At 36.8% G+C, this 21,819-nt stretch overlaps 1 protein-coding gene across 1 annotated transcript in view; it reads right to left on the bottom strand.

The window, feature by feature from the left end:
- NECAB1 (N-terminal EF-hand calcium binding protein 1) overlaps window positions 1–21,819 on the bottom strand; it is a 721,255-nt gene that overhangs the window by 557,454 nt on the left and 141,982 nt on the right. The gene's annotated exons all lie outside the window — the stretch shown is intronic.

Below are 21,819 nucleotides of genomic sequence, written 5' to 3'. Positions count from 1 at the left end.
ATTATTACTTTCTAGCTTAGAAGATGACATATTTGGTAATATTCCATTGAATGTAAATTAAATTAGCATTACTTTTAATATACCTGCCAGTAGCAATTGTGTAACCTTTTGATATTTGACACTTCTGACATTTCATGTTACATGCCTGTTTTGTTTTTTTAGAAGCTGCAACACTCTAAGATGACTGTAATACAAGATACATAATAACTAATTATTATCATATAGCTTATTACCACACAGGGATTGTGGACTCAAAATTCAAATTTAAATGTGTCACATAAAAGTAAAAAATTGGGCTTAAAGGGATACTAAACTCAAATGATTTATTTACTGATTCAGAGTATGCAATTTTAAAGGGACAGTCTACACCAGAATTGTTATTGTTTTAAAAGATAGATAATCCCTTTTTTACCCATTCCCCAGTTTTGCATAACCAACACAGTTATATTTATATATTTTTTACCTCTGTGATTATCTTGTATCTAAGCCTCTGCAAACTGCCCCTTTATTTCAGTTCTTTTGAAAGACTTGCAGTTTAGCCAATCAGTGATGGCTCCAAGGTAACTTCACGTGCATGAGCACAGTGTTATCTATATGAAACACATGAACTAACACCCTCTAGTGGTGAAAAACCTGTCAAAATGCATTCTTAAGAGGCGGCCCTCAAGGTCTAAGAAATTAGCATATGAACCTCCTATGTTAAGCTTTCAACTAAGAATACCAAGAGAACAAAGCAAAATTGGTGATAAAAGTAAATTGGAAAATTGTTTAAAATTACATGCCCTATCTGAATCATGAAAGTTTATTTTGGACTAGACTGTCCCTTTAAGCAACATTCTAATTTACTCCTATCGCCATTGTTCTCTTGCTTCTTTATTTTAAAACCAGGAATGTAAAACTTAGGAGCCGGGCCCATTTTTGGTTCAGAACCTGGGTTATGCTTGCTTATTGGTGGCTAAATGTAATACATTTTTTTGGTTTAGTATCCCTTTAACAATGGAAACTACAGTTGAACTTATGCCTTTGCTATTCAGTGTGAGCATAACTGTCCATCATCAAAATATTTTGTGCCTATCTCTATCTCCACTCTTCAAATGTATTTTATCTCACAGACTGCATCTCTCTTTATCCCACCACCACCTAAATCTGTTTCTTCCTTCACGTGTTTCTCTTGCTCTGCCTGTATCTGTGCCTGTCACAGAACATTGTGTGGTTTCATTTGACAACTTTCTTTTCACACCTGAACAACAGAACCATACTTCTTTCAAGCAAATGTTCTTATGTCAGTATAGGTGGAATGAAGTGTCTGACAACCTTTCTTCAGATAAATATGGATTTTATTACAAAAAAAAATCCCAAAAATAAATTTGTAAATGTAGAAACCAAGCGCTATCCAGGGTACTGAACCAAAAATGGGCTGACTCCTAAACTTTCATTCGTTTTTTGTTTGTTTTTTCAAAAAGAGATACCAAGAGAACGAAGAAAAAATTATAATAGGAGTAAATTAAAAAGTTGCTTAAAATTGCATTCTCTGTATGAATCATAAAAGAATAAAACTGTGGGTTTAGTATACCTTTAAGGCATGGCCCATTTTAACATTAATGTGAAGTCAAAACCTACTGCCACCGCACACATTCTAATATGAAGCATGTATGTGTAAATATATTTGTATCTTCTCAAAATCCCTTTTAATTTGAATGAAAAAAATGTATCCTCATTTAACAATGTATTTAGTCAAATATCTATTCAAATGGTATATAGTCCTCCTCATAGCATTAAAATGAAACAATCTACATACCCTAGATGTATGAACTATACTGTACAAACATTATAAGAGTAAAGATCCAAGCCATAGTCAATTTTGCTTGGAAGGAGAAATTCAGACAAGATTTTCTAAGCAGAAACCTTCTTTAATGTTAACTCTGAATAGCTTAATTGAACATACTCTGAGTACTTCCCAGTCTTTGTGGGGAAAAAAGTGGAAATGTTATACTGCAAGCCAAACACAAATTCCATACTGCTGGCTTCAATTTGCTAATAAATACATGTCAATACAACCACCAGCCAAACTTTTGCAGACATATCTACCATCACCTGTTTTTGTTAACTGGTCCCCACCTCTCCGATAAGTACTACTGTTACCATCATTTTTTGAGATTTGCATCCATGCTCCAAAGGTGTGGGTTTAGCACTCTATCATACAGTGAGTACAACAAAAAATCAAATAGCTTGAAACTGAATTATGTTGGGTAAATGAGTGTATATTAGGGGTATATTCCAATTGTCTTTTAAACTAAATTCCCTATAGATTAGGGTGAGCAGAGGAGATTTTTTTTTCTTTTAAACAGACTGTCCCTTTGTTCACAGAATTTTTTGTATAGACGCTAAAACATACTTTTTCTTTATCACATCTTTTTACCCATTTCATTTGTTTTATTACATGCTCAATACTCAAACTGGTATTATTTTTATGTCCATCGCAGCCCTATGGCATGCAATATCTGCAACTGTTCGCAGCTCTGCAGCCAGGGAACTACCTTTTTGGTGGTGTCTCATTGGGGACGAGTGACTGGTGAGCAAAGAGACAGTTGAGCAGCAGAGACAGAGCTGATCTGCAGAGAGAGAGCAGCTGAACATCAGGAAGAGATGAACAGCCGAGACCAGCAGAGAGTGAGTTTGTGATTAATAACAATTAATATACTTTATTGTAAAATATCTGTTGTGAATATTACATTTTTATTCCTAAATATGAGTTGGGGGATGTGAGAAGAAAAAGAAACACCTTTCAAAACAGAAAAGAAAAACATAATTTATGTAAGAACTTACCTGATAAATTCATTTATTTCATATTGGCAAGAGTCCATGAGCTAGTGATGTATGGGATATACAATCCTACCAGGAGGGGCAAATTTTCCCAAACCTCAAAATGCCTATAAATACACCCCTCACCACACCCACGATTCAGTTTAATGAATAGCCAAGAAGCAGGGTGATAAAGAAAGGAGTAAAAAGAATCAACATAGGAATTTGGAAATAATTGTGCTTTGTACAAAAAATCATAACCACCACAAAAAGGGTGGGCCTCATGGACTCTTGCCAATATGAAAGAAATGAATCTATCAGGTAAGTTCTTACATAAATTATGTTTTCTTTCATGTAATTGGCAAGAGTCCATGAGCTAGTGATGTATGGGATAGCAATACCCAAGATGTTGAACTCCGCACAAGAGTCACTAGAGAGGGAGGGATAAAATAAAAACAGCCATTTCTCGCTGAAAAAATAATCCACAACCTAAAATATAAGTTAATTCTCATTAAATGAAAAGAAAAAACTTAAAACATAAGCAGAAGAATCAAACTGAAACAGCTGCCTGAAGAACTTTTCTACCAAAAACTGCTTCCAAAGAAGCGAATACATCAAAACGGTAGAATTTAGTAAATGTATGCAAAGAAGACCAGGTTGCTGCTTTGCAAGTCTGATCAACTGAAGCTTCATTCTTAAAAGCCCACAAAGTGGAGACTGATCTAGTAGAATGAACTGTAATTCTCTTAGACGGGGCTTGACCCAACCCCAAATAAGCTGAATGAAACCAAAGCTTTAACCATGAAGCCAAGGAAACGGCAGAAGCCCTCTGACCTTTCATAGAACCAGTAAAGATAACAAATAGACTAGAAGTCTTCATGAAATCTTTAATAGCTTCAACATAATATTTCAAAGCTCTTACCACATCCAAAGAATGGAAGGATGTCTCCAAAGAATTCTTAGGATTAGGACACAAGGAAGGGACAATGATTTCTCTATTAATGTTGTTAGAAATCACAACCTTGGGAAATAATTTAAATGAAGTCCGAAAAACCGCCTTATCCTGATGAAAAATCAGAAAAGGAGATTCACAATAAAGAGTAGATAATTCAGAAACTCTTCTAGCAGAAGAGATGGCCAAAAGGAACAACACTTTCCAAGAAAGTAGCTTAATATCCAAAGAATGCATAGGCTCAAATGGAGGAGCCTGTAAAGCCTTCAAAACCAAATTAAGACTCCAAGGAGGAGAGATTGATTTAATGACAGGCTTGATACAAACCAAAGCCTGTTAAAAACAGTGAATATCAGAAAGCTTAGCAATCTTTCTGTGAAATAAGACAGAAAGAGCAAATATTTGTCCCTTCAAGGAACTTGCAGACAAAACCTTATCCAAACCATCCTGAAGAAACTGTAAAATTCTAGGAATTCTGAAAGAATACCAAGCGAGTTTATGAGAAGAACACCATGAAAATAAGTTTTCCAAACTCAATAATAAATCTTTCTAGAAGCAGATTTACAAGCCTGTAACATAGTATTAATCACTGAGTCAGAGAAACCTCTATGACTAAGCACTAGGCGTTCAATTCCCACACCTTCAAATTTAATGATTTGAAATTCTGATGGAAAAAAACGGACCTTGAGACAGAAGATCTGACCTAAATGGAAGAGGCCAAGGTTGGCAACTGGACATCCGAACAAGATCCGCATACCAAAACCTGTAAGGCCATGCTGGAGCTACCAGCAATACAAATGACTGTTCCATGATGATTTTGGATATCACTCTTGGAAGAAGAACTAGAGGCGGGAAAATATAAGTAGGTTGGTAGCACCAAGGAAGTGTCAACACATACACTGCTTCCGCCTGAAGATCCCTGGACCTGGACAGGTACCTGGGAAGTTTCTTGTTTAGATGAGAAGCCATCAGATCTATTTCTGTTAGACCCCACATCTGAACAATCTGAGAAAACACATCTGAATGGAGAGATAATCCGCTTCCCAATTATCTACACCTGGGATATGTACCACAGAAATTAGACAAGAGCTGGATTCCGCCCAAGAAAGTATTCAAGATACTTCTATCATAGCTAGGGAACTGTGAGTCCTACCTTGATAATTGACATATGCCACAGCTGTGATATTGTCTGTCTGAAAACAAATGAACGGTTCTCTCTTCAACAGAGACCAACCCTGAAGAGCCCTGAAAATTGCAAAGTTCCAAAATATTGATTGGTAATCTCGCCTCTTGAGATTTCCAAACCGCTTGTGCTGTCAGAGATCCCCAAACAGCTCCCCAACCTGAAAAGACTCGCATCTGTTGTGATCACAGTCCAGGTTGGACGAACCAAAGAGGCCCCTAGAACTATACGATGGTGATATAACCACCAAGTCAGAGATAGTCGAACATTGGTATTTAAGGATATTAATTGTGATATCCTTGTATAATCCCTGCACCATTGATTCAGCAAACAAAGCTGGAGAAAACGAGCAAAGAGAATCGCGTCCGATGCTGCAGTCATGAGACCTAAAACTTCCATGCACATAGCTACGGAAGGGAATAATAGAGACTGAAGGTTCCGATAAGCTGAAATCAATTTAAATTGTCTCTTGTCTGTTAGATAAAGAGTCATGGACACTGAATCTATCTGGAAACCTAAAAAGGTGACCCTTGTTTGAGGAATCAAGGAATTTTTTGGTAAATTGATCCTCCAACCATGTCTTTGAAGAAACAACAGTAGTTGATTTGTGTGAGATTCTGCAGAACGTAAATACTGAGCAAGTACCAAGATATCGTCCAAATAAGGAAACACTGCTACACCCCGCTCTCTGATAACAGAGAGTAAGACACCAAGAACCTTTGAAAAGATTCCTAGAGCTATCGCTAGGCCAAAAAGGAAGAGCAACAAATTGGTAATGCTTGTCTAAAAAAGAGAATATCAGAAATTGAAAGCAATCTGGATGAATCAGAATATGAAGATATGCATCCTCTAAGTCTATTGTGGGCATATAATGCCCTTGCTGAACAAAAAGCAGAATAGACCTTATAGTCACCATTTTGAAAGTTGGTACTCTTACATATCGATTCAAAATTTTCAGATCCAAACTGGTCTGAATGAATTTAATTTCTTTGGGACAATGAATAGATTTAAATAAAACCCCAGATCCTGTTCCTGAAACGGAACTGGCATGATTACCCCAGATAACTCCAGGTCTGAAACACACTTCAGGAAAGCCTGAGCCTTTACTGGGTTTGCTGGAATGCATGAGAGAAAAAATCTTCTCACAGGCGGTCTTACTCTGAATCTTATTCTGTACCCCTGAGAGACAATATTCTGAATCCAATGATTTTGAACCAAATTGATCCAAATATCTTAGAAAATCTTAATCTGCCCCCTACCAGCTGAGCTGGAATAAGAGCCGCACCTTCATGCAGATTTAGGGGCTGGCTTTGATCTCTTAAATGGCTTGGATTTATTCCAATTTGAAGAAGGCTTCCAATTGGAAACAAATTCCTTGGGGAAGAATTAGGTTTTCTGTTCCTTATTTTGAGGCAAAAAAACTCCCTTCCCCCAGTGACAGTTGAAATTATTGAATCCAACTGTGAAACAAATAATTTATTACCTTGGAAGGAAAGAAATAGCAATCTGGACTTAGAAGTCATATCAGCAGTCCAAGATTTAAGCCACAAAGCTTTTCTAGCTAAAATAGACAGAGATTTAACATCAATTTTGATGATATCAAAAAATTTCATCACAAATAAAATTATTAGCATGTTGAATCAAGTTAATAATGCTAGACATATCATGATTTGATACTTGTTGCGCTAAAGTTTCCAACCAAAAAGTTGAAGCAGCTGCAACATCAGCCAAAGAAATTGCAGGCCTAAAAAGAAGACCTGAAAATAAATAAGCTTTCCTTAGATAAGATTCAAGTCTCCTATCTAAAGGATCTTTAAAAGAAATACTATATTTCATAGGAATAGTAGTACGTTTAGCAAGAGTAGAGATAGCCCCATCAACTTTTGGGATCTTTTCCCAAAACTCCAATCTAACTGCTGGCAAAGGATACAATTTTCTAAACCTTAAAGAAGGAATAAAAGAAGTACCAGGCTTATTCCATTCCTTAGAAATCATATTAGAAATAGCATCAGGAACTAAAAAAAAACTCTTGAAATAACCCCAGGAGTTTTATAAACAGAATTTAAATGTTTACTAGCTTTAATATCAAGAGGACTAGTCTCCTCAATATCCAATATAATCAACACTTCTTCAACAAAAGAACGAATGTACTCCATTTTAAATAAAAAAGTAGATTTGTCAGTGTCAATATCTGAGGAAGGATCTTCTGAATCAGATAGATCCTCATGAGAGGAGGATAATTCAGTATATTGTCGGTCATTTGAAATTTCATCAACTTTATGAGAAGTTTAAAAAGGCCTTTACATTTATTAGAAGGCAGGATGGCAGACAAAGCCTTCTGAATAGAATCAGCAATAAATTCTTATAAATTCACAGGTATATCTTGTAAATTAGATGTTAAAAGAACAGCAACAGGCAATGTACTATTACTGATGGACACATTCTCTGCATGTAAAAGTTTATCATGACAACTTATTACAAACCACAGCTGGAGATATAATCTCCATAAGATTAAAACAAATGTACTTAGCTTTGGTAGAACTGTTATCAGTCAGCAGGATTCCATTCCAATAGTGTTTTCTGAGACAGGATCAGATTGAGACATCTTGCAAATGTAAGAGAAAAAACAACATATAAAGCAAAATTATCAATTTCCTTATATGGCAGTTTCAGGAATGGGGAAAAAAATGCAACAGCATAGCACTCTGATAGAGAAGGCAAGAGGCATATAGGAATGGGGTTTAAATTATGAAAATATTTGGCGCAAAGAATGACGCCCAAACAAACAGAGAATTTTTTTTGGCATTAACAAAATCCGGAAATGACAAACTCGCGTCATTGAAGACGCAACCTTGTGAAAGGACTCGGCGTCGACAAAGATGCCGGAAATGACAAATTTGCATCATCGAACGTAACTTTGCACCAAAAAAATATTGCACCAAAAATTACACAATATAGTTTGACATTTTGCGCCCTCGCAAGCCTAATTCTGCCCGCGAATTTAAAATGACAGTCAACTGTAAAAAAGACTATACCCCAGGTAAGAAATACATTTTTCTAAAAAATGCATTTCCCAGATATGAAACTTACGGTCTGCAAAAGGAAATATACTGAAACCTGAATTATGGCAAATAAAAGTACAATACATATATTTAGAACTTCATATAAATACATAAAGTGCCAAACCATAGCTGAGAGTGTCTTAAGTAAATGAAAACATACTTAACAAAAGACACCCATCCACATATAGCAGATAGCCAAACCAGTACTGAAACGGTCATCAGTAGAGGTAATGGAATAGGAGAGTATATTGTCGATCTGAAAATGGAGGTAGGAGATGAGTCTCTACGCCCGATAACAGAGAACCTATGAAATAGATCCCTGTGAGGAAAACCATTGCATAGAAAATTGACAACCAAAGAAAGTTGCTAGGAAGGTGTACACAGTAATAGCACTCACTCCCTCAAGTGACAAATTTGTTTGGGAAAAAATAACACATTAAAACATAAACTTTAATAAGAATTGATTAAAAATTGGGCTCACTTAAAAACCCTAGAGGACTAGTAGTTGTAATAGGTAAGATCGTCTGGATATTACCAGGCGAATTGAGTTATGACTTAATTAACAGATAAGTCATTGTGAGTTCATTCGGGGTAATGATATACTGTTGATTGTGGTTGAGCAAAACTATATAGGTACACACGGTGTGACCTCAATTTGGTCTATAATAGGTACCTATTGGTATTAAGTCTAATACTTTATCTAGTAATGCTGAAAACATCTAAATTAATAGGTAGGGTATCATAAGAGCCATGTTAGAAATCGTTACTTAGATAATTACAATATCCACTGGCTGTTGGACTTGTTATAGTAAAAGTTAGATTAATACTATAATGTTTACTGCGTGATGCATATGTATACAGCAGTAAGCATGCCAATTGCACTAGTGATATCACCTAATGATATTATACTGCAGTAATTGTATAGGCAAACTGACTGTTATAAATAGGATAGTACGATTTCAAGCCAAAGATAATACTTTGAGATGGTAAAAAATGTTATGTATCAAGGTATCTTGTACTTTGTCTCTAGATGTACTGAGATCTAATATTGTGTGAATATATTGTAACCACTCAGTAATAACTTTAGAAAACAGATAATCGTTGTTGGTAAATAAAGTTGCTATATCATTTTAGTGACACCAATACTCCAAGAGATTTGTCATTGTATACTGATACTAGGGTGGCTTGATAGCGTGTATTTGTTTACCAATTTAGCAACTCAATAGTGTTAAGGATAAGCAATCCGTATAGGTATATAAGATTATTATACTGGCTTAATGATGTTTAAGAGACCAAATGAACATTATCTGCTGTGTACAGATAATGGAACAGCTAAGTAGCATATTGTCCAGTGTGTTACTTTGTTATTACAATTAAAGTGGTCTGATTAAACCACTGTATTCTGCCGTCAGGTCAGATAACTAATGAGCGTGTTTGCTCTGCTGGCTGTTCAACATATTTATAAATGAATAAGGTTACCGTTGGTTAGATGCTTGTTGTTTAAAATAAATAACAGTTTAATCTATAAACTTATATTCAACTGTGTGACGAGCTGTCCGTTAATACATTATGATGACTAATACAAAAATAGTATTGGGTATAGCTTATCAGTATGTTACTATTGAGTCACGCAATAATGTAGGATTGTTAAAGCTACCACTATTATTCAATATCAATATTCGTTCTTGGAAGCTGTATGTAAACAATAGCACAACTAGGTAGCGTGTTATTCCGTGTGTAACTGGATTTTAGAGTTTAGGCGGTTTGAGTGGAACGAAATATTACACCATCAGATCAAATAACTGAAGGGCTTACTTATTATATATGTATAGCAGAACCTGCTGATTGTTGAGCATATTTCCGTGTTAATAAATTATCGTTGGTTATCTGCCTGTTGTTGAAATAAGTAGCAGCTACTTCATTATGTTACTTGTGAATCACGTAATAATTTTATATGGTCAGGACTGCAAATATTCCCCAATATCAGTATATGAACTACGGTGCTGTATGTAAATAGTGAGACAACTTAGTAGCGTGTCATTCAGTGTGTAACATTATTGTACAATATAGGCAGTTTAAATATAACGTAGTATTTCGCTGTTAAGTCAAATAACTGAAAAGCTTGTTTGTCGTGTATATAAAGGAGGACCTACTGGTTATTCAGCGTATTGATGTGTTAATTAAATTACCATTGGTTAGATCCTATTTGTTTACAATAAGCAACAGTTAGATATATGAACAGATACTATGCTGTGCAGTGAGCTGTCCGTTGATGCTTTAAGGTGACAATTACAGGATTAGTGCTATATACAGCTAATTCATGTGTTACTTGTGAATCTCACAATAATTTAAGGTAGCTAGGATTGCATTGTAAAGGCGGATAAAGTTATCAACTATATGAGACATGAGTCTCAAGTAATATCACAGCGGGCTGCTCCCCGATGATTATATCTGTCTGATTAATCTGAGAATACGGTCATCGTCAGCTCAGATATTCCAATTTAACAACTAAACTAGTACTTCTAGATTAAAACAGAGGGGTCCCAATTTCCCCTACTCCTGACATGTTTCGCCGGCTACACCGGCTTTTTTTCCGAAGGCCATAATGAAGTAGCTGCTACTTATTTCAACAACAAAGGAGTAGAAAGCATCAACCAAGGAAATTTGGAAATAATTGTGATTTATACAAAAAATCATAACCATAAAAAGGGTGGGCCTCATGGACTCTTGCCAATATGAAAGAAATGAATTTATCAGGTAAGTTCTTACATAAATTATGTTTTTTTTTCATGTAATTGGCAAGAGTCCATGAGCTAGTGACATATGGGATATCAATACCCAAGATGTGGAGTCTTCCACTCAAGAGTCAAGAGAGGGAGGGAATAAAAATAAAAACAGCCATATTTCGCTGAAAAAATTAATCCACAACCCAAAAAAATAAGTTTATTTTCATTTTTGAAAGAAAAAACTTAAATCAAAAGCAGAAGAATCAAACTGAAACAGCTGCCTGAAGAACTTTTCTACCAAAAACTGCTTCCGAAGAAGCAAATACATAAAAACGGTAGAATTTAGTAAATGTATGCAAAGAGGACCAAGTCGCCGCTTTGCAAATCTGATCAACTGAAGCTTCATTCTTATAAGCCCACAAAGTGGAGACTGATCTAGTAGAATGAGCTGTAATTCTCTGAGGCGGGGCCTGACCCGACTCCAGATAAGCTTGATGAATCAAAAGTTTCAACCAAGAAGCCAAGGAAATAGCAAAAGCCTTCTGACCTTTCCTAGGACCAGAAAATAAAACAAATAGACTGGAAGTCTTCCTGAAATCTTTAGTAGCTTCCACATAATATTTCAAAGCTCTTACCACATCCAAAGAATGTAAGGATCTCTCTAAAGAATTCTTAGGATTGGGACATAAGGAAGGGACAACAATTTCTCTACTAATGTTGTTAGAATTCACAACCTTAGGTAAAAATTGAAAAGAAGTCCGCAAAACTGCCTTATCCTGATGAAAAATCAGAAAAGGAGACTCACAAGAAAGAGCAGATAGCTCAGAAACTCTTCTAGCAGAAGAGATAGCCAAAAGGAACAACACTTTCCAAGAAAGTAGTTTAATGTCCAAAGAATGCATAGGCTCAAATGGAGGAGCCTGTAAAGTCTTCAGAACTAAATTAAGACTCCAAGGAGGAGAAATTGATTTAATGACAGGCTTAATACGAACTAAAGCCTGTACAAAACAGTGAATATCAGGAAGTATAGCAATCTTTCTGTGAAATAAAACAGAAAGAGCGGAGATTTGTCCTTTCAAGGAACTTGAAGACAAACCCTTATCCAAACCATCCTGAAGGAACTGTAAAATTCTAGAAATTCTAAAAGAATGACAGGAGAAGAACACCATGAAATGTAAGTCTTCCAAACTCTATAATAAATCTTTCTAGAGACAGATTTACGAGCTTGTAACATAGTATTAATCACTGAGTCAGAGAAACCTCTATGACTTAGAACTAAGCATTCAATTTCCATACCTTCAAATTTAATGATTTGAGATCCTAATGGAAAAAACGGACCTTGAGATAGTAGGTCTGGCCGTAACGGAAGTGGCCAAGGCGGGCAACTGGACATCCGAACCAGATCTGCATACCAAAACCTGTGTGGCCATGCTGGAGCCACCAGCAACACAAAAGACTGTTCCATGATGATTTTGGAGATCACTCTTGGAAGGAGAACTAGAGGCGGGAAGATGTAAACAGAATGATAACACCAAAGAAGTGTCAGCGCATCCACTGCTTCCACCCGAACATCCCTGGACCTGGACAGGTATCTGGGAAGTTTCTTGTTTAGATGAGAGGCCATGAGATCTATCTCTGGAAGACCCCACATCTGAATAATCTGAGAAAACACATCTGGATGGAGAGACCACTCCCCTGGATGTAAAGTCTGTCGGCTGAGATAATCCGCCTCCCAATTGTCTACACCTGGGATATGCACCGCAGAGATTAGACAGGGGCTGGATTCCGCCCAAGCAAGTATCCGAGATACTTCTTTCATAGCTTGGGGACTGTGAGTCCCACCCTGATGATTGACATAAGCCACAGTTGTGATATTGTCTGTCTGAAAACAAATGAACGGTTCTCTCTTTAGCAGGGGCCAGAACTGAAGAGCCCTGAGAATTGCACGGAGTTCTAAAATATTTATTGGTAATCTTGCCTCTTGAGATTTCCAAACCCCGAACAAAAGAAGCCCCTTGAACCAAACGATGGTGATCTATCCACCATATCAGAGAGTGTCGTACATTGAGATTCAAGGATATTAATTGTGATATCTTTGTATAATCCCTGCACCATTGATTCAGCATACAAAGCTGTAGAGGTCTCATGTGAAAATGAGCAAAGGGGATCGCGTCCGATGCTGCAGTCATGAGACCTAAAACTTCCATGCACATAGCCACTGAAGGGAATGACTGAGACTGAAGGTGCCGGCATGCTGCGACCAATTTTAAACGTCTCTTGTCTGTTAGAGACAGAGTCATGGACACTGAATCTATCTGGAAGCCTAAAAAGGTGACCCTTGTCTGAGGAATCAAGAAACGTTTTGGTAAATTGATCCTCCAACCATGTTTCCAAAGAAACAACACTAGTTGATTCGTGTGAGATTCTGCAGTATGTAAAGACTGAGCTAGTACCAAGATATCGTCCAAATAAGGAAACACCACAATACCCTGTTCTCTGATTACAGATAGTAGGGCACCCAGAACCTTTGAAAAGATTCTTGGAGCTGTTGCTAGGCCAAATGGAAGAGCAACAAATTGGTAATGCTTGTCTAGAAAAGAGAATCTCAGAAACTGATAGTGTTCTGGATGAATCAGAATATGAAGGTATGCATCCTGCAAATCTATTGTGGACATATAATGTCCTTGCTGAACAAAAGGCAGAATTGTCCTTATAGTCACCATCTTGAAAGTTGGTACTCTTACATAACGATTCAACATTTTCCGATCCAGAACTGGTCTGAATAAATTGTCTTTCTTTGGTACAATGAATAGGTTTGAATAAAACCCCAAACCTTGTTCCTGAGGAGGAATTGGCATGATTACCCCTGAAGACTCCAGGTCTGAAACATACTTCAGAAAAGCCTGAGCTTTTACTGGATTCACAGGAATGTGTGAGAGAAAAAATCTTCCCCCAGGAGGTCTTACTTTGAATCCTATTCGATAACCCTGAGAGACAATGCTCTGAATCCAATGATTTTGGACAGATTTGATCCAAAAATCCTTGAAAAACCTTAATCTGCCCCCTACCAGCTGAGCTGGAATGAGGGCCGCACCTTCATGTGGACTTAGGGGCAGACTTTAGTTTCCTAAATGGCTTGGATTTATTCCAATTTGAGGAAGGCTTCCAATTGGAAGCAGATTCCTTGGGAGGAGGATTGAGTTTTTGTTCCTTATTCTGACGAAAGGAACGAAAACGGTAAGAAGCCTTAGATTTACCCTTAGGTTTTTTACCCTGAGGCAAAAAAACTCCTTTTCCTCCAGTGATAGTTGAAATAATAGAATCCAACTGAGAACCAAATAAATTATTACCTTGGAAAGAAAGAGATAGTAATCTAGATTTAGATGTCATATCAGCATTCCAAGATTTAAGCCACAAAGCTCTTCTAGCTAATACAGCTAAAGACATGGATCTAACATCAATTTTGATAATATCAAAAATGGCATCACAAATAAAATGATTAGCATGTTGCAGTAAGCGAGTAATGCTAGATATGTCAGGATCCAATTCTCGTTGCTCTAAATTCTCCAACCAAAAAGTTGAGGCAGCCGCAACATCAGCCAAAGAAATAGCAGGTCTGAGAAGATGACCTGAATATAAATAGGCCTTCCTTAGATAAGATTCAAGCTTCCTATCTAAAGGATCCTTAAAGGAAGTACTATCTTCCATAGGAATAGTGGTACGTTTAGCAAGAGTAGAAATAGCCCCATCAACTTTGGGGATTTTTTCCCAAAACTCTATAGATTTTGCTGGTAAAGAATACAATTTTTTAAACCTTGAAGAAGGAATAAAAGAAGTACCTGGCTTATTCCATTCCCTAGAAATCATATCAGAAATAGCCTCAGGAATAGGAAAAACCCCTGGGGAAACCACAGGAGGTTTAAAAACAGCATTTAAACGTTTATTAGACTGAACGTCAATAGGACTGGTTACCTCAATATCCAAAGTAATTAACACTTCTTTTAATAAAGAACGCATATACTCTATTTTAAATAAATAAGTAGATTTGTCAGTGTCAATGTCTGAGGAATGATCTTCTGAATCAGATAGATCCTCATCAGAAGAGGATAAATTATTATGTTGCTGGTCATTTGAAATTTCATCAGCTAAATGAGAAGTTTAAAAAGACCTTTTAAGTTTATTAGAAGGTGGAAATGCAGACAAAGCCTTCAGAATAGAATCAGATACAAATTCTTTAAAATTTACAGGTATATTATGTACATTAGAAGTTGAAGGAACTGCAACTGGCAATGTACTATTACTGATGGAAACACTATCTGCATGTAAAAGTTTATCATGACAACTATTACAAATGACATTTGGTGGAATAATTTCTACACTTTTACAACAAATGCACTTAGCTTTGGTAGAACCGATCTCAGGCAGCAATGTTCCAGCAGAAACTTCTGAGACAGGATCGGATTGGGACATCTTGCTCAATGTAAGAGAAAAAACAACATATAAAGCAAAATTATCTATTTCCTTATATAACAGTTTCAGGAATGGGAAAAAATGCAAAAGCATAGGCCTCTGATAGAGAAAAAAGCAAGAGGCAAACATCAATGGCGTATTGAAATAATGAAAAAAATTTGGCGCCAAGTATGACGCACAACGTAACGTAAACTTTTTTGGCACCAAAAATAACCAGAAATGACACACTGGGGTGACTAATGACGCCACCGTGTGAAAGGTCTCGGCGTCACGTATGACGCCAGAAATGACGAAGCTGCATCATAAACGTCTTTTTCCGCGCCAAATTTTTTTTCACACCAATAATGACGCAATAAAGTTTAGCATTTGACGCACCCGCGGGTCTAATACCTGCAATAGCAAGAAGTAGTCAATTGAAAAAAGGACTAAACCCCAGGTAAGAAATACATTTCTTAAAATGTTTAAATTCCCCAAATATGAAACTGACAGTCTGCTGAAGGAAATACATGAACCTGACTCATGGCAAATATAAGTACAATACATATATTTAGAACTGTATATAAATGCATAAAGTGCCAAACCATAGCTGAGGTGTCTTAAGTAATAAAAAACATACTTACCAAAAGACACCCATTCACATATAGCAGATAGCCAAACCAATACTAAAACAGTTATTAGTAGAGGTAATGGTAAATTGAGAGTATATCGTCGATCTGAAAAGGGATATAGGAGATGAATCTCTACGACAGATAACAGAGAACCTATGAAATAGACCCCCGTTGGGGAAATCATCGTATTCAAATAAGTGATACTCCCTTCACGTCCCTCTGACATTCGCTGTACTCTGAGAGGAATCGGGCTTCAACAATGCTGAGAAGCGCATATCAACGTAGAAATCTTAGCACAAACTTACTTCACCACCTCCATAGGAGGCAAAGTTTGTAAAACTGAACTGTGGGTGTGGTGAGGGGTGTATTTATAGGCATTTTGAGGTTTGGGAAACTTTGCCCCTCCTGGTAGGATTGTATATCCCATATGTCACTAGCTTATGGACTCTTGCCAATTACATGAAAAAGTAACACACTGAACAATACGCTACTTAGCTGTTCCATTATCTGTACACAGCAACCAAGTTCATTTGGTCTCTTAAACATCATTAAGCCGGTATAATAATCATATACCTATACGGATTGCTTATCCTTAACACTACTGAGTTGCTAAATTGGAAAACAAATACACGCTATCAAGCCACCCTAGTATCAGTATACAATGACAAATATCTTGGAGTATTGGTGTCACTAAAATGATATAGCAACAATGATTATCTGTTTTCTAAAGTTATTACTGAGTGGTTACAATATATTCACACAATATTAGATCTCAGTACATCTAGAGACAAAGTACACGATACCTTGATACATAACATTTTTTACCATCTCAAAGTATTATCTTTGGCTTGAAATCGTACTATCCTATTTAGTCAGTCAGTTTGCCTATACAATTACTGCAGTATAATATCATTAGGTGATATCACTAGTGCAATTGGCATGCTTACTGCTATATACATATACATCACGCAGTAAACATAGTATTAATCTAACTTTTACTATAACAAGTGCAACAGCCAGTGGATATTGTAATTATCTAAGTAACGATTTCTAACATGGCTCTTATGATACCCTACCTATTAATTTAGATGTTTTCAGCATTACTAGATAAAGTATTAGACTTAATACCAATAGGTACCTATTATAGACCAAATTGAGGTCACACCGTGTGTACCTATATAGTTTTGCTTAACCACAATCAACAGTATATCATTACCCCAAATGAACTCACAATGGCTTATCTGTTAATTAAGTCATAACTCAATTTGCCTGGTAATATCCAGACGATCTTACCTATTACAACTACTAGTCCTCTAGGGTTTTTAAGTGAGCCCAATTTTTAATCAATTCTTATTAAAGTTTATGTTTTAATGTGTTATTTTTTCCCAAACATATACAACACCACACGTATATAATTTGCCACTTGAGGGAGTGAGTGCTATTACTGTGTACACCTTCCTAGCAACTTTCTTTGGTTGTCAATTTTCTATGTAAATTAGTACACAGCACCCCAGGGAAAGACAGATTAATAATAAGGCCAAGCCGATACTATTATTAGCCCAACCCTCTATACCAAAAGTAGTGCCATCACATCCTTTTCTCTAGGAAAACCGTTGCATTCAATAGATGATACTCCCTTCACATCCCTCTGACATTCACTGTACTCTGAGAGGAATCAGACTTCAAAATGCTGAGAAGCGCATATCAACGTAGAAATCTTAGCACAAACTTACTTCACCACCTCCATAGGAGGCAAAGTTTTTAAAAATTGAATTGTGGGTGTGGTGAGGGATGTATTTATAGGCATTTTGAGGTTTGGGAAACTTTGCCCCTCATGGTAGGATTGTATATCCCATACGTCACTAGCTCATGGACTCTTGCCAATTACATAAAAGAAAAGGGCTATAGATAGATGACTTCTGCCTAACCAACTTAAATATCAGCAGTGATTATGCCTGGTTTATATTCTTATCTTCATGTTTTCAGCAATGTTTGATGTGAAGTTGTTAATTAATAACAGAGGCAGCTATTATTTTCATTCAATATTTAATTTAAAATAAATTGTGTGAAATGCTATAATCAAAACCTAGACCAATAATTCATCCTTTTCGTTCTCAGTATGTTGCGTGTCTCTTTTTTTTTACTCAGATCTGGCATATTTGGCATGTGCATTTGTTTCATAATAAATACTAGTTCGTTAACAAAACAGGGATATTCATTTTGTTTCCAGGAAAACAAATGAATGCACCAGAAAATTTAAAGAAAATGAATAAAAAGTGACGAAGGAAGCTCTGTGAAAAAGATTACTGGGTTAACGCAGGTCTCCAACGTGCTACGAGTAATTATAAAGCTATAGGAGAACTTTTTCACCTGTAGCTTTGGAACATTTAAATTAATTTAATGTGTAATGAATATTCAAGTATTTATTTAGTTTACACCTAAAGGAATACTGAATAGTCCAGGCAACAAATATCCGGGGGAAACTGATTTCCCCCGAATATTTGTTCAGAAAAAATCAGCTGAACTGAATGTTTTGCCCGTGCACACCTCTAATATTTATGTTTCATCTGTAGAAAAAAACATAATTTATGTAAGAACTTACCTGATAAATTCATTTCTTTCATATTAGCAAGAGTCCATGAGCTAGTGACGTATGGGATATACATTCCTACCAGGAGGGACAAAGTTTCCCAAACCTCAAAATGCCTATAAGTACACCCCTCACCACACCCACAAATCAGTTTAACGAATAGCCAAGAAGTGGGGTGATAAGAAAAAAGTGCGAAAGCATAAAAAATAAGGAATTGGAATAATTGTGCTTTATACAAAAAAATCATAACCACCACAAAAAAGGGTGGGCCTCATGGACTCTTGCTAATATGAAAGAAATGAATTTATCAGGTAAGTTCTTACATAAATTATGTTTTCTTTCATGTAATTAGCAAGAGTCCATGAGCTAGTGACGTATGGGATAATGACTACCCAAGATGTGGATCTTTCCACGCAAGAGTCACTAGAGAGGGAGGGATAAAATAAAGACAGCCAATTCCTGCTGAAAATAATCCACACCCAAAATAAAGTTTAAATGAAAACATAAGCAGAAGATTCAAACTGAAACAGCTGCCTGAAGTACTTTTCTACCAAAAACTGCTTCAGAAGAAGAAAACACATCAAAATGGTAGAATTTAGTAAAAGTATGCAAAGAAGACCAAGTTGCTGCTTTGCAAATCTGATCAACCGAAGCTTCATTCCTAAACGCTCAGGAAGTAGAAACTGACCTAGTAGAATGAGCTGTAATCCTCTGAGGCGGAGTTTTACCCGACTCAACATAGGCATGATGAATTAAAGATTTCAACCAAGATGCCAAAGAAATGGCAGAAGCTTTCTGGCCTTTTCTAGAACCGGAAAAGATGACAAATAGACTAGAAGTCTTTCGGAAAGTCTTAGTAGCTTCAACATAATATTTCAAAGCTCTAACAACATCCAAAGAATGCAATGATTTCTCCTTAGAATTCTTAGGATTAGGGCATAATGAAGGAACTACAATTTCTCTACTAATGTTGTTGGAATTCACAACCTTAGGTAAAAATATGACACCCCACTGTGATGACAGAGAATGGAGAACCCCACGGGTGGAGCATATACAAGGGAACAACAACAGAATAAGTACCAAAGATCCAGTTGATAGTCCGCTGGCCTCATCCTCTAGAAATCATCATTTTTTAGAACCACACCAGAAGACTACCAAAGAGCTGGAGAGAACGACCACAAAGAGGAAGATGTCGAACTCAGACGACCCCCAAATCCCAAACGAAAAAAGAAAAACCATAGAGGGAAGAGAGGAGGGAAAAGAATGAATAGAAAGAACAAGAAAGAAGACACCGGAACATTGAACTCTAGCACCACTACCAAAGGTATCTACAACCTTAGCTCTACTTCTCTAACAGAACAAGAAAAATCCATCTTAAACTATGGACTCTCTTTCGCACCCTCAAAAGGGCTCAACAAATTTGAAACTTTTGTCAACATCAAAGAATTCGTCAGGAAACTGACATTGAAAAGACACTTTATGAGATCCCCACTGGAATACCAACAAAGAATCCCCACTAATGGCACACAATCTGTGATTGACGAATACCAACATACAGATCTTAAGCCCAAATCTACTTTCTATCCTACAGCAAGCAAAGGAAGTGCTATTGATTCATTTGAAACTATAGTCTGTAACGAACTGAGAAACATCAACAATACTAAACTTCACAGACATAAACAGAACCTTTCGAGGAATCAAATCCAAACCATCAGAAATCTAGAGAAAAACAAAGATCTTGTAATCAAACCTGCGGATAAGGGAGGAGGTATCGTAGTACTTAACAAAGTCGACTACGAAGCGGAATGTATGAGAATTCTGTCTGACCAGAATACATACGAAAAACTTAACACCAACCCAGTGATCCAATTCAAGGAAGAAATTGACGACATCTTGGCAGAAGCACATGAGAACAACATATTGAACGACAAAGAATTTCGATACATAGGAATCAAACATCCTATTACACCAGTGTTCTATTATCTACCAAAGATACATAAGTCACTTCAACAACCACCAGGAAGACCTATTATATCTGGGATTGGCTCTCTCTCTAGCAATCTATCAGAGTACCTAGATAAAAACCTACAGAAGTATGTTATAAAACTACCCTCCTACATACGGGACTCTACACAAATACTCAACATCCTGAACAACATTAACTGGGAAGAAGGCTATTTACTAGTGACCTGTGATGTGGCCTCACTCTACACCAGTATACCACATGAAGGTGGTGTAGAGGCGGTACGATATTTTCTGGACAAGGACCCAACAGTACCAGACAACCAGAAAACATTTATCCTTGAAGGGATTTCTTACATTCTCACTCATAACTATTTTAACCACAATGGAAACTTCTACAAACAACTGTGTGGTACTGCCATGGGGACCAGGTTCGCGCCCAGTTATGCTAACCTCTACATGGGAAAATGGGAGACCATCTTCTGGGATTCTTGCCCAGCTGGCGCGGACCTGGTACTATACCATCGCTATATAGATGACATCATCATGGTATGGAAAGGTACAAGAGATGACCTGGAACACACCATTACAGTTATGAACAATAATATACATAACTTAAGATTCACCTATGAAATAAGCAGCTCAGAGATCACTTTTCTAGACCTTAGGATCACAATCCAGAACAACACTATTAAAACATCAACATACTTCAAACCTGTGGATTGTAGTCATTATATACACATCAACAGCTGTCACCACTCCAGGTGGAAAAGAAACATTCCCAAGGGACAGCTACTCAGATTGAGAAAAAACTGCTCAGATCCCGACCTATGGGAAACACAAGCAAAGACCATTAAAGCTCGCTTTATAGAACGAGGATATGAAGAAGATGCGATAGACAAAGAGATTGAAGAAGTAAGGAAAAAAGATCGGAACGAACTCTTGAAATATAAAGACAAACTGAAGACAATAACGGATGACAGAAATACCATCGATGTAGCATTCATCACACAATATTGTGAAAACAGACATCTGATAGAGGGAATTATTAAAAAACATTGGCCTCTACTGAAAAACGATGATACCATAGGGGAAATATTAGCAGACAAACCGAAATTCATCTACAGGAAATCAGACAATCTAAGAAACATACTATCACCTAGTGTCCCACGCTCCAGATCAACAGGAACACAAGATGTCTTCGGCAAGACAATCAGGGGCTTCTATCCATGCATAAGTTGCAAAGCATGCAAAAGAGGTATCAAGACCAAGAAATTCGTATCCAACAACTCCAAGGCGGAACATATAATCAAAGATATGATAAAGTGTTCAAGTAAAGGCGTAATATACGTAATACAATGCAGCTGTGCACTACAGTATGTGGGCCAAACCACAAGACCATTAAAAGATAGGATTAGAGAGCACATTCTACAAGTCGAACACGGCAACACTGAAACCGCCATG

This window comes from Bombina bombina, chromosome 5 (genome assembly GCF_027579735.1).
Source record: "Bombina bombina isolate aBomBom1 chromosome 5, aBomBom1.pri, whole genome shotgun sequence".
Taxonomy (NCBI): Eukaryota; Metazoa; Chordata; class Amphibia; order Anura; family Bombinatoridae; genus Bombina; species Bombina bombina.
The sequence above is the reverse complement of the archived record's forward strand: the minus strand, read 5'-3'. Positions and strand labels throughout refer to the sequence as shown.